The sequence below is a fragment of the Triticum dicoccoides genome, chromosome 3A (assembly GCF_002162155.2).
Source record: "Triticum dicoccoides isolate Atlit2015 ecotype Zavitan chromosome 3A, WEW_v2.0, whole genome shotgun sequence".
NCBI lineage: Eukaryota > Viridiplantae > Streptophyta > Magnoliopsida > Poales > Poaceae > Triticum > Triticum dicoccoides.
The window spans coordinates 547,924,088-547,936,164 of NC_041384.1; positions in this window are offsets into that span (position 1 = coordinate 547,924,088).

Genomic DNA, 12,077 nt, shown 5'->3' on the forward strand with positions numbered 1-12,077 from the left:
CTAACGCTGGGTGAGGTATGCTCGGGGCCGGGCCCTGCCGACCTAGAGTGCGAGCAAGTAGGGTGAGCATCGCGACTCAGGAGCCTAACTTGCCCCGTAGCCCCTCACTCCTTAGTTCTGTCCTGGTTTCCGGTCGGGGCTAATGCTGGATGAGGTATGCGAGGGGCCGGGCCCTGCCGACGCAGAACGATCAATCCACTCCTCGTTCCCCCGTTTCCTACTTGTTGCTTGTGCGTCAAGGGGGACTCCTGAGCATCGCGACTCAGGAGCCTAACTTGCCACGTAGCCCCTCACTCCTTAGTCCCGTCCTGGTTTCCGGTCGGGGCTAACGTTGGGTGAGGTATGCGCAGGGCCGGGCCCTGCCGACATAGAGCGTGAGCAAGTAGGGGAGAAAAATGCAAATTCCAGGAAATTCAAAGCAAATATTACAAGCCATAGATTGTTTTATGACGTCAAACACAAGTTTAAATGGCTCCACGAGGCATGGTGCATGTTGCAGGAATAAAAACAGGACAAAAGCCGCGAAGGGATCACTCTCTAGTGGCGCCGCCGCCTGTGGTGGACTCGTGCTGGGCGACCCCGCCTCCTGGGGCCGCGGAGCTAGCGGCACCGCGCCCGGGCAAGACGCTGAAGGCGCGGAACTTCCCCAACAAAGCTTCGGCTCGGCCTTTCACGGCCTCAGCGGTAGCGGCGGCAAGGTCGCCGCTCACGGGTTCCAGCAGGCTATCGAAGTTGACGTCGAGGTTGCGCAGGTAGACGTGGCTGAGGACATGCGTCAGCGCCACAGAAGACATGGCACGCGCCTCGGCCTCGGCTGTGGGGCCAAGGTCGTCTACGACATCTTCATGCGCACGGACCAAGAAGGGAAGCAGCTCGGCGGGGCCGTCCTCCGCACCGGCCACCGGCTCCTCCAAGCCGCTCTCATAAAGCGTCTTCAGCGCGGCACGAGCCCTCTTCTCCATCTTCGCGAAGGCCACCTGAACCTCCGCCAGGACCTTTGCATTGGCGTCTAGCTCGGTCCTCTCCGCCTTCAGCGACCGCTCCAGCGTCTCCAACCGGCCGTGGCAGTCATCAAGCTTGACGTCCCGGTCCTTGACGGCAGCCTCCCGAGCCTTCATCTCCTTCTCTTTCTCCTGGCGGCCGTGGACCTCCATGGCGAGCTCATCGCGCAGGCCTTGTAGCTCGGTCTCCAGTGCCTCGCAGCGAGCCTTGGCAGCCTCAGCGTCGCCCAGGGCAGCGTCGCGAGCGGCCTTGGCTTGGTTGGCGGCCTGCCTCTCCCCCTCGGAGGTCGCCATGGCCTGGCTCAGCGCTGCTCGGATGGAGGCAGCGGAACAGGCCTAGCTAGAAGCTTACTCCAGGCGCCCGGCCGCTAGGCGAGGGTCCGCACTCAGAAGATCCTCCCGCAACTGGCTCAGTTTGCTGGCGACCTGGTCCAGGACGGCGGCAGAGGGAATAGAAGAAGCGGGAACCGGCGGAGCAGGCGAAGAAGACGGCAGCGTGATCACGGCTTGGCAGGAAGGAACCCCCTGGGCCTTGGCTGCCCCGGCTGCAGCATCAAGCGCAGTCGACTCTAGGGTCAGCGGAGCCACGGGGGCTGGCTCCTCGCTAAGGCGCCCCAGTCGGCCTCACGAGGACGACCGGGCAGGGGAGGCGCGAGCCACGCCGTATTTCCCCTCAGTGAACGAAGGCGCCATCCCGGCAGGTGGACTCGCCCCAAGCGGGGCCGCAGAAGCCCCTTTCAACCTCTTCGCCGCAGGCGCCAGCCTGACAAAAGAATATGGACGTCAAGCCTCGGTGGAAGAAACCAAGCAAAGCACAAATCGAGCACTTACTGGTCGTCGCTCGCAGACCCAAGCAACCTCCGGCCGAACTTGAAGCCCGAGAGCCTGCAGCTGGGGTCAGCCTCGGGAGGCCCGGAAGCAGAAGGCATGTCAGGAGGGCTGGAGCTGGCCTCGGATCGCTCAGGGACCAGAGCAGACCCTGGGGGAACTAGCCCCGACCTGCCCTTCCTCGCGACCAAGGGAGAGTCCTCCACTCCTCGCCTGGCACCGGCCTCGTCGTCGTCCGACATGGAGCGGAGGACCTGGGACCTGCGCCGAGGGAAAGACTCTCTCGACTCCTCGCTAGTCGCCTCAGAGTCAGATTCTTCTTCCTCCGCCTCTTGTTTCCCCTCGCTCTCGCTGGAGCTGTCGGAGGACACGTTCACCATCTCCAACACCACAAGACCCTCGGGAGCTTCCTCGGGCACTAGCCCATCACCATTAAAGGTGGGCATGGTGTTCACCACCTACTCCCAGTCGTCGCGAAGGAACAGGGGGACGGGGGCGCCCATCGGCTTCACCACGTCTCCCCCAACCAAGGAATGGAGGGCCGCGAACAGATTCTCATCGGTCAGGGCCTCAGAGCTTAGGCGCAAGGCGGCGTCCGCTTCCCCAAGCCTCCACAATGGGAGCGGGTGCTCCTGGAGTGGAGCCACCCGGTGCTCCAAGAACTCCCTCAGGAGCGTGGCTCCAGTCAGCTTCGCCATCCCCAAGTTGCTCGGCCTCAGGTCCGTGTTCATCCTCTTCAGCACCGCCCTCGCACAGGGGTCGACGAGCTCCGCGCGGGACCACGCGTCGACAGCCTTGGGCTGCCCCATAGGCAACACCAGACGGGGGTGGAGGCGCCCGACGTCCACCATGACCCACTTGCTCCGGAAGCCTTCGATTCTCTTCCCAGGCTTCGAGATAGCATTGGAATTGGAGTATGTGATGAAGCTCGCACATGCGGAGACATGGCCACCAGAAACCCGGAGGGAAAAATAGTGGCGCAACAAGGCCACCAAGGGCTTTACCCCGACATGAGCCTCACAGTAGTAAGTAAAAATTGCCAGGAGTAGAACAGAGTTGGGGTGGAGATGCAGAGCCTGCAAGTTGTACTGGCAGGGAACAGCAAAGAAGAACTCAGAGAAAGGAGGCACCAGACCGGTGACGATGGCGCTCACAAAAAGTGGATAGAAGGTGCTCCCCATGCTTTCAGGCTGGTCGGAGCCGGCCTTGAGCATAGTCGCCCCCTTGCTGCCCTGCGCCACCGTCATCAGGCGCGTGAGGGCGAGGTTCTTCTCCGACAAGTTCAGGGAATCCAGGGCCGGCAAGTACCATGCCTCGGTCGGGGACTTGCGAGGCGCCATGGCGTGCCGGGCGAGAAGGATTTAGACAGATTTGGAGGATTTCAGAAGCAAGAAGGAGGAGAGCGAGAAAGGGGATCTGGGCGAGGCGAACGAGAACAAAGCAAGTAAGTCTGGCCCGGGCACCTCTTTTGTCAGATGGACAGTTGCCGAGGCATCGTGGGGAAGCGCATACGCCCATGTCCAATCAATTGCCACGTGGCGCCCAAGGTCGCAGGCTATTAGGGCCCGCGGCACTTCGCGCTTGCCCCTTTGCTTCCCTGCTAGGCCAAGCCCGGGCGCGCCTTGGGCCTGGGGGCTACTGTCGGCATTTTGGGAACGGGGGTCCCCAGACTTGCCTGCCTGCGGCGTGGCTCAAGTGGGGGCCCAGCGCGACCCATCTTCATCAGCTCAAGCTCAAGACCCTCGCGAGGGGCCAAGCCTCGCGGGGCGGACGATGGAAAGCTTCCTTGGAGGCAGCCTCATCAGGCAGGCTCGCGAGGAGGCGGAGAGATCAAGGCAGGGGTACCTCGCGAGGAGCCCGTGACGCAAGCCAAGACCATCGAGACCAGGCAGGCGCCAGGTAGGCGCCAGGCAGGCGCCAGCCTGCGTAGTGTCCTTGTTTACCCTTTGGTTCAAAGGGGGCAAGCACATGCCAAGGCATCGGGTAAAGGTTACCATTCCGGTGCAACGAGACCAAGACCATCAGAGCGGCAGGACGAAGGTCACCGTGGAGCCCAAGACAGCGTCATCACCAGAGCTTTTGGCAGCCGAAGACCACCTTTGGTCAGGATAACTTGTACTAGATGTTCCCCTTCAAAATGGCCAATTGTTGGCGCCCTTCCTGCTCATTATTTGGGGAGAGGCCCAGGGCCTCTATAAATATAGCTAGCCACCATAGAAGGAAGGGGACACCCAGGGGGCTAAAAGAGAGACGGCTAGAGATCTGATAGAACCCTAGCAGAGAAAGAGAGAGAGGTGACTAAACTCGCCCCAGCAGTTCATCGCACCAGCTCAACAACACCTCTCGTGAGGTTGTTCTTCCCTTGTACTGTTCATCATCAGCCCCCGAGGCAACCCACCACACCACACACTGGAGTAGGGTATTACACCACAACGGTGGCCCGAACCAGTATAAATCTCGTGTCCCTTGTGTTGTTCGTTGTTTCCAGCTTAGGTCATGCGAGGATATTGGATGTAGATCAGTAGGAGAGAGTTCTCCGGGCGCACCCCAGTGTTCGAACCTCAAGGGTCTGCCGGAACCTGAAATCCGACAGGCCGGAAGGAGTTTAGTTCGTACTTAAAAAATATCTACTGCTGTATCCACAGGTTATAGTTAGTTTGAGCTAGTCCGGGATCAAATAGCCGTAAAGTATATCTAAACATGAGAGCTAGTTGCATCTATAACCCACCCAAAAAAACTAGTATCCAACCCAAGAGGTGCTAATTGGAGCTAGTTCTCCTAGTGCATTTATTGTCAATCTAACCCAACTATCTAAACAACTCTTTGGATGGAGTTAGTTCAGGGTTAGTAATGAGCTAGAAACTAACTCTAACCTCTAGCTAAGTTGAGTACCCAAACAGGGTTGTGTTGTTCCTGTTGCTCCTCTTCTACGTATATCTAGACATCATGAGAACATTAATGTAACACTCTTCCTTGTTGCTATGTAGCCTAGGATTGCATATTTAGACATTAAGTACAGTTCATGTTGCTATGTAGCCTCACATATATTACATATGGCCCTAGTTAACCTAAGGAAAAATGGGTTGCAGATATATTCAGTTAAAAGTCCGATTCACCGATTAGTCCCTTATCAGCCGCCGGCCTATATGGTACCAGCTATGGATATCCTGAATAGTGAGCAGATATAAGCCATCACTACAAAAAAAAGACACATCCGTGACATTTTGGGCCAAACGAATTTTTTTCTATCATACATATGACACTTCTATGATGATAATTGTGACAAAACCCGGTATCATCATAGATGTGGTGGGCTCCTACTTCTATGACAAAAAATCATGACAGAAAATGGGCTTTTCGTCCTGGGCGGGCCGGAGACGCAGCTGCATGACATTCTTTGGGCCGTCCATGATGGAAAAAACCATGGTAGAAGCGAGGGGGAGGAAAATTTCGGGGAGTTCCCGGTTACGGTGGGAGGTCGGGAGCCGAGCGATGCGCGGTTCTCTCATACACGTACGCGTGTGTGTGCGAGGCATTGGGCTCTAACTGAACCTGAGTGATTGCACTGCAGGCTACGCGTTACTGAACCCGAGCGATCGATCGATGGCTATTAATTGAACCCGATTGAGCGATTCCTTCGCTACTGCTGCTAACTGGAGCCGGTCGATTGGATGAACAGTGAGCGTTGCAGGGGGGGTTGGATGAATAGTGAGCGGTGGTGTTGCCTGTGGATGAACAAGACCCCGTTGTGTGGAGGGCTGGATGAACAGTAGACGGTGGAGGGGTGCCCGTGGAGGGGTGGTTGAACAGGACCTCGTGGTGTGCAAGGCTGGATGAACAGTAGACGGTGGAGGGGTGCCCGTGGAGGGGTGGTTGAACAGTAACCGGTGGAGTAGCGCGCGGTGGAGGCTGGATGAACATGAGCTCGTGGAGGCTGGAGGAGGTCGACGGTAGCCCGTGGAGGCTGGAGGAGGTCGACGGTGGAGATGAACAGTATCCCGTGGAGTCCCATTTTGCGGTACGCCACACCCCTTCCGATCAACAGGACCCCCGTTTCGACCGTAGGAGGTCCGTTTCCTACGTTTTGCGGTACGCCAAATGCCTCCTGATGAACAGGATCCCGTTTCGAACGTGGCCAGTCGAACACAAGGCCTTTTCCTCTATTTTGCGGTACGCTAGGCCTCGTTTCCATTGCCTGTTCCGTCCAAGCCCTCCCGATGAACAGGACCACGCATTCCGTTCCGACTCAGCCGGTTGGCTCCCACGCGTTCCGTTGCCTCCCGATGAACACGACGCATTCCGTTGCCTCCCCATGAACACGACGCATTCCGTTGCCACTCCATGAACATGACATTCTGTTGCCTCCCCATGAACACGACGACGAAGCTGTTTCTCCGTTCCGACCCAGCCATGTACACGAGCCCTGGCCGTACGTATGCGCGAGTAGGCATTCGAGACCCTGCCCATATGTATGTATGTGGCCATATTTTCTTTCTTGCACCCTGGCTGCTGTACGTACGTGTACATGCTACGTGGGCGCCTCTACTACGACACGTACGCGCCTCTACTACGACACGTGCGTGCCTCTACATCGACCAGTATATATGTACGTACACGTACGCGACCAGAATGACAATGCTACGTACGCTTCGACCAGGTGGGTCCCGACTGTCAGGCACTTCCTTGCCTGCGAAGATGTAGCTGGTGGGTCCCAGCAGTCAGGGGGGCGAATCATTTTGTTTCTATTTTTTTGCCCGGACGCACTTCCTTGCGTGCGAAGGTGTAGCTGCTGGGTCCCAGCAGTCAGGGGGGGAATCATTTTGTTTTTTTGCCCGGACGCACTTCCTTGCATGTGAAGATGTAGCTAGTGGGTCTCAGCAGTCAGGGGGGCGAATCGTTTTTTTCGGACGCACTTCCTTGCATGCGAAGATGTAGCTGGTGGGTCCCAGCAGTCAGGGGGCGAATCGTTTTTTTTTTCGGACGCACTTCCTTGCGTGCGAAGATGTAGCTGGTGGGTCCTAGCAGTCAGGGGAAACATTTTTTTCGCTAAATACGGTGGCCCGTCTGGTGGGTCCCCACTGTCAGGTGGAGGAATAATTATTTTGCGCGTAATAAGGAGGCACTTCCTTGCTGCGGCCGTGGACCCAGCTGTCAGCCTCTCCACGTACAGTCCACGTCCGATGGAAGCCATTCCTTGACCATGTTGACCACGCCGCGCCAAGAGCACCAGGGCGGTGGACGACGGCGAGGCCTAGGAAGGGGACGACGCGGTAGTGGATGCCCACACGTAGAGGAGTATGAGGGTTCACTCGTTCGGCTGCGGTGTGAGGTTGTCGTCACCGCAGAATAACAGGGGGTGTGGGTGCGTAGAGGGATGGCCTGGACAGCGGTGGGAGTAGTAGGGGGTGGTGAGGCCTCCGCGGCATCACAGCCGGCCACGGGTGGTAGGAGCAGGCGGCACGACCGGCGCTACTTTGGGCGGCTCGAGCAAGAAGACCAGAGGTTGAAGAAGCACTACGGCCGTTGGATGGACATCGTACGGTCACTGGAGCTAGAATCGTTCATATATTGACTAAAGTTGACAAAGGCCTCCGTCCCAGTCAATTTAGTAGGCCCACAAGTCAGCCTCGCACCAAGGTGGGTCCCAGCTAGCAGGGGGTATTCATTTTTTTTTTGTGTAATAAGGAGGCACTTCCGGTGGGTCCGAGCTGACAGCGGGGGGAATGTTTTTTTCGCAAAATACGGTGGCCCGTCCTATGGGTCCTAGCAGTCAGGGGGAAACATTTTTTTTCGCGAAATACTGGTGGCCCGTCCGGTGGTTCCCTGCTGTCAGGTGGAGGAATAAATATTTTCCACGTAATAAGGAGGCACTTCCTTGTGGCTACCGTGGACCCAGCTGTCAGCCTCTCAACGTACAGTACTCTTCCGAAGGAAGTCGTTCATTGACCACATTGACCACGCCACGCCGAGAGCACCACGGCAGTGGACGACGGTGAGGCCTAGGAAGGGGACGACGCGGAGCCGGGGAAGACGCGGCAGTGGAAGCCCGCGCGGAGAGGAGTACGAGGGTTCATCGGTTCGGCTGCGGTGTGAGGCTGCCGTCGCCACAGAATAACATGGGGTGTGGGTGAGTAGAGGGATGCTCTGGCCAGCGGTGGGAGTAGTAGGGGGCGCTGAGGCCTGCGCGGCAGCACAGCCGGCCACGGGAGGCAGGAGTAGGCGGTCCCGCTGGCGCTGCTTTGGCGGCTGGAGCAAGAAGACCAGAGATTGAAGAAACACGACGGCCGTTGGATTGACATCCAACGTTTATGTCTGCTAGAATCATTTGTTGACGTATATAATAACTAAAAAAATCTTGCATATGCGTCAACTAAACAGGCCCACAAGTCAGACCACTCCCTCTTTTTTTTAATAATTTATATATAGCTCATGGCAACTTCTTATGCAATTTATTGCAGTCATTTTTTTGGTTGACCAGGGCCAATTTCGCATATTTCTGTGGGTTCCAAACTATTTTTAATACCAAAATGTCGAGCCAGATTTAAAGTATTTTGAATATATATTTAAATTAGGTTAATGCCTAGTGAAATAGGAATCTGAAAATGTGAAAAAATTCAGAAATTATAAAGTAATTGCCAATTTGTCATCTGTTTTTCTACTTACAACCCATTTCATATTACTTTCAAGATTTGCAGGCGTCTTGAAAGAGTTGTAGGCCATCAGGGCGTAGAAAAATAAGTAGGCCTAGATTGGGTATTCTTTAGAAAAAATAAACTGGGCTTATTTTCACAAAGAGAAAATAGCCGGGCTGGTCACATGGTGAACATAAAATATAAGCCTGGGCTAGACGGGCCAGAGCCCAGTTCAAACCCTGCTCCGTCTCAACAATACCAAACAAAAAAATACTGCTCGAGTAGCTACGTCCCAGGTGTCAGCCGATCTTGTGCTATTCTCTTGTCTATTGACTATATACGCTCACAATGTCGTGGGTCCCAGATATCAGGAAAACACTAGGAGGAAGCATTTTATTTTTCCATACGCTGACGTGGTGGGCCCCTACTATCATCCTCTCCACGTACTTCTACCGATTCCTGTTGTTTGTTGACCATGTTGACAACGCGAGAGGGCGGCGCCGCGGCGAGCGCACCAAAGCGCGCGGAGGAGGTCGGTGTTAACGATTTAGGAGACAGTGGGGCGGCGATGCGTGCGCTGAGGCGCAGCCAGCCGTGGGAGGCGGAAGCAGGCGGCCCCGCCGGCGCTGGTTTGTTTTGGCGGCTGGAGGAAGACAGGACTAAAGAAACACACAGACTGTAAAAGCAGCAGGAGTACTTAACAACCTTAACTAAAACCAGCAGGGGCACTTAACAACCAAAGCTGAAAGCAGTATGAGTACTTATACAAGTTCAACCGTACAAAGCACGCCTTGAACAGTGCTACTTTTCCTACAGTTAACCAAGGGTGAGGCCGCCAAGCTCCAGGACAAGGCCCAGGCGCCACCCCGCGCATCCACAACCTTCTGAAAGCGGCTTCATCTCCCAACGTGGTCAATAAATAGGATATTCGCTTTAGATCCATATAAAAGCATGAACATAATCTTCTGTCCTATTCTCCAAGATGGACAGGCCTTCATTATTTGAGACCACCCATGAATAAGTATCTTTTCACCTCCAAGGGGAATTGATTAGGTCGACATAAACATCATGTTGTGACCAAGCGCAAGTCTGACCCGACCATGGTCAGGCATCTGTATAGGAACAATAGAACTCGACAGTTCCTGTTTCAAGAAGATCACAGCTGTAAAACTGTGTATAAGCAATAGTTTATGAACAACATATATAACAGAAAATAGCTCGTACCATAAGTTCCTCGACATAGTTGGACCTGTTCAACGAGTGCAGCAGTGGCACACATATCCCATGTGGCCTTCCACCATTGAAACGCCCCACAAGGACTTCAAGACGATCAATAAAGTGTATGAACTTGTGGATGTCGATCCAGTCAACTTCAGTGCCATTAGTAACAGCCGAGTTATTATAGAGTAACAAACGAGCAGACTGCTTAACTCTGAAAAAACCTACACATGCCACCAATTATAAGAAAATATTAGTTAGAAGTAGCATCTTCGTGAGAGATTCGTTGCTACTTCTAAAGTTAAATTGTGATTAGTTAGACAAGATAGGTGGATTAAGAAGTAATCGAGGCAACAAGCAAGAACAAGATACAAAACTAACATGGATGAACAATTGGAACGACGTAGGGGTGGAAGATCGCAGTGAAGATGAGACCAGGTTCTGCTATTTCCATCAACATTCGTGCGCCAACTTTCAGTCCGTAACACTTGAGAAAGTTTATCCAAGTTCGTCCATAAAAAAGCAGCGATCTTCTTGGTTCATGAACCCAACTCGGAACTTATATCCATGGCTTGTCTTCACTGTGACCATTAAACTAGTGTATTCAGTTATGGCAAGGCCGAGAATCTTGAGTACATGTGTTCTGGTAGAGCAAATCATACGCTGCAGGAAAAATAATATGAGAACACAACATGTTCAAAAAACCCCCACCCTCCCGTATAGAAAAGAGGATTCTAGGAACATACTGTGCGTGTTTCAAAATGCTGTGTTAGGATGAGAAGGAACAAGTATGGCGTCTCGCCGAGGGCGCAGAAACCTGCAGGGTACTCGCACTTTGGGCACTACAAATGAAACACACTAGATTCAGTAGGAAGAAAAATGCATCAACGGCGGCGCCTGCCATCCTAGCATTACCTGTGACCAAGGGACTTGGATTTATCGGGGATGGATGAAGAATTCGTACCTGGTTCTCCATGAGAAAACCCTATGCAATCGCCGAGAGGGGGTTTTCTCTGAACAAGCAGACGAGGGAGAAGGGGATTCAGGCCTAGTGAAATATTGCCGCTTCGTCCGTCCAGCTTACTGCTAAAGCTGGAAAGGGGGGGTTGTGATTTGATGGCTCATTGGGCATTACTACGGTGCTACTACCGGGGTGTGTCTACCGTGAAGTTGTGCACTCTAATTTGTGCATATGGCACATGGACCCCGTTGCCGGTTGCCCCACATATCAGCGAAAGGAAGTAGAAAGACAGGAGTAACTAGTTACACATAAATATTTTTTTTGATAAAGAGATACTCCCTCTGTAAAGAAATATACAAATATTTTATATCACAGGCTCACCTTGACGAGAAATATACTCCCTATGCAACGCACGGGCATTATGGGGGTTCAGCTTTTTTTATGGGGGTTCAGCTAAGAATATAATACTCAGATAGGCTCACAGTTCTGGACTTTGGGCCGCAGGACGACCCTGCATGTTTGGGGGCCCATGTGTTCTACCTTAGCGCTTTTCATATTGCAAGCGATCGGTATAGCGCTGGTTTTAGATGCTGTCGCAAGGCGAATACACAAAATTGAATAAAGCACGACAACTATTGGGATGAAATCGAACGATAGTTCCTAACTAGCAATCAGAGTTGCAATTCTATCCACGATATACCATGTGATAAAATATTGTCGTACTACTTATACACACATGACACTTGTTTCACCATGCCAGATTATTACATCAAAATCTCTCGGAGGATAGATCAGTTCGGCAGTTGCGTGCTGCTACTGAAGAATTTCAAAGTTGATTTGGACCAACTCTCCTTGCCGAGGAAGTTCGATTTTGACATCATCCCCTACCGCAAGATATGATTTAGATTTGAACCTTGACCATCCTTTAACATCAATCATCGTGCGAACATCCTTTGTACTTACGGTATATTGAGCAGGTTCATTCACACCAAGGCTGCGCATGGTAAGAGAAACTTGGCCGCGGTCGCCCGGATTATTGAACGACTCCCTCCTTGCTCTAGGAATTCTCTGTTTGCAAACAAGAAGACATACCCAAACAGTTAGATCAACACAGTGAATCATGTGAAACAACATGGAAAGAAAAAAGAACGAAGCACTTGGGCGGCCAATGCTTACCAAGAAGGTGGACATGTCGGTTTTTGTAAGGACTTTGGTATATGAAGTGAGAACTGCAGCCCAGACTGTTGCCGGTGAAACTGCACGGGCCGGAGCAGATGCAAGTGCAAGTGTTGGTGCAGGTGCCGAAGCCGCTGCTGCTGCCGAAGATAGTGCTCCTTGTAGAGCTGGTGCCGGTGTCGATGCCCGATCCTCCGGTAGAACAGACTGATCCGCTGACGCGGTCGGTGCCTAGTCCTCAGTTGGATCAGACTGAGCTGC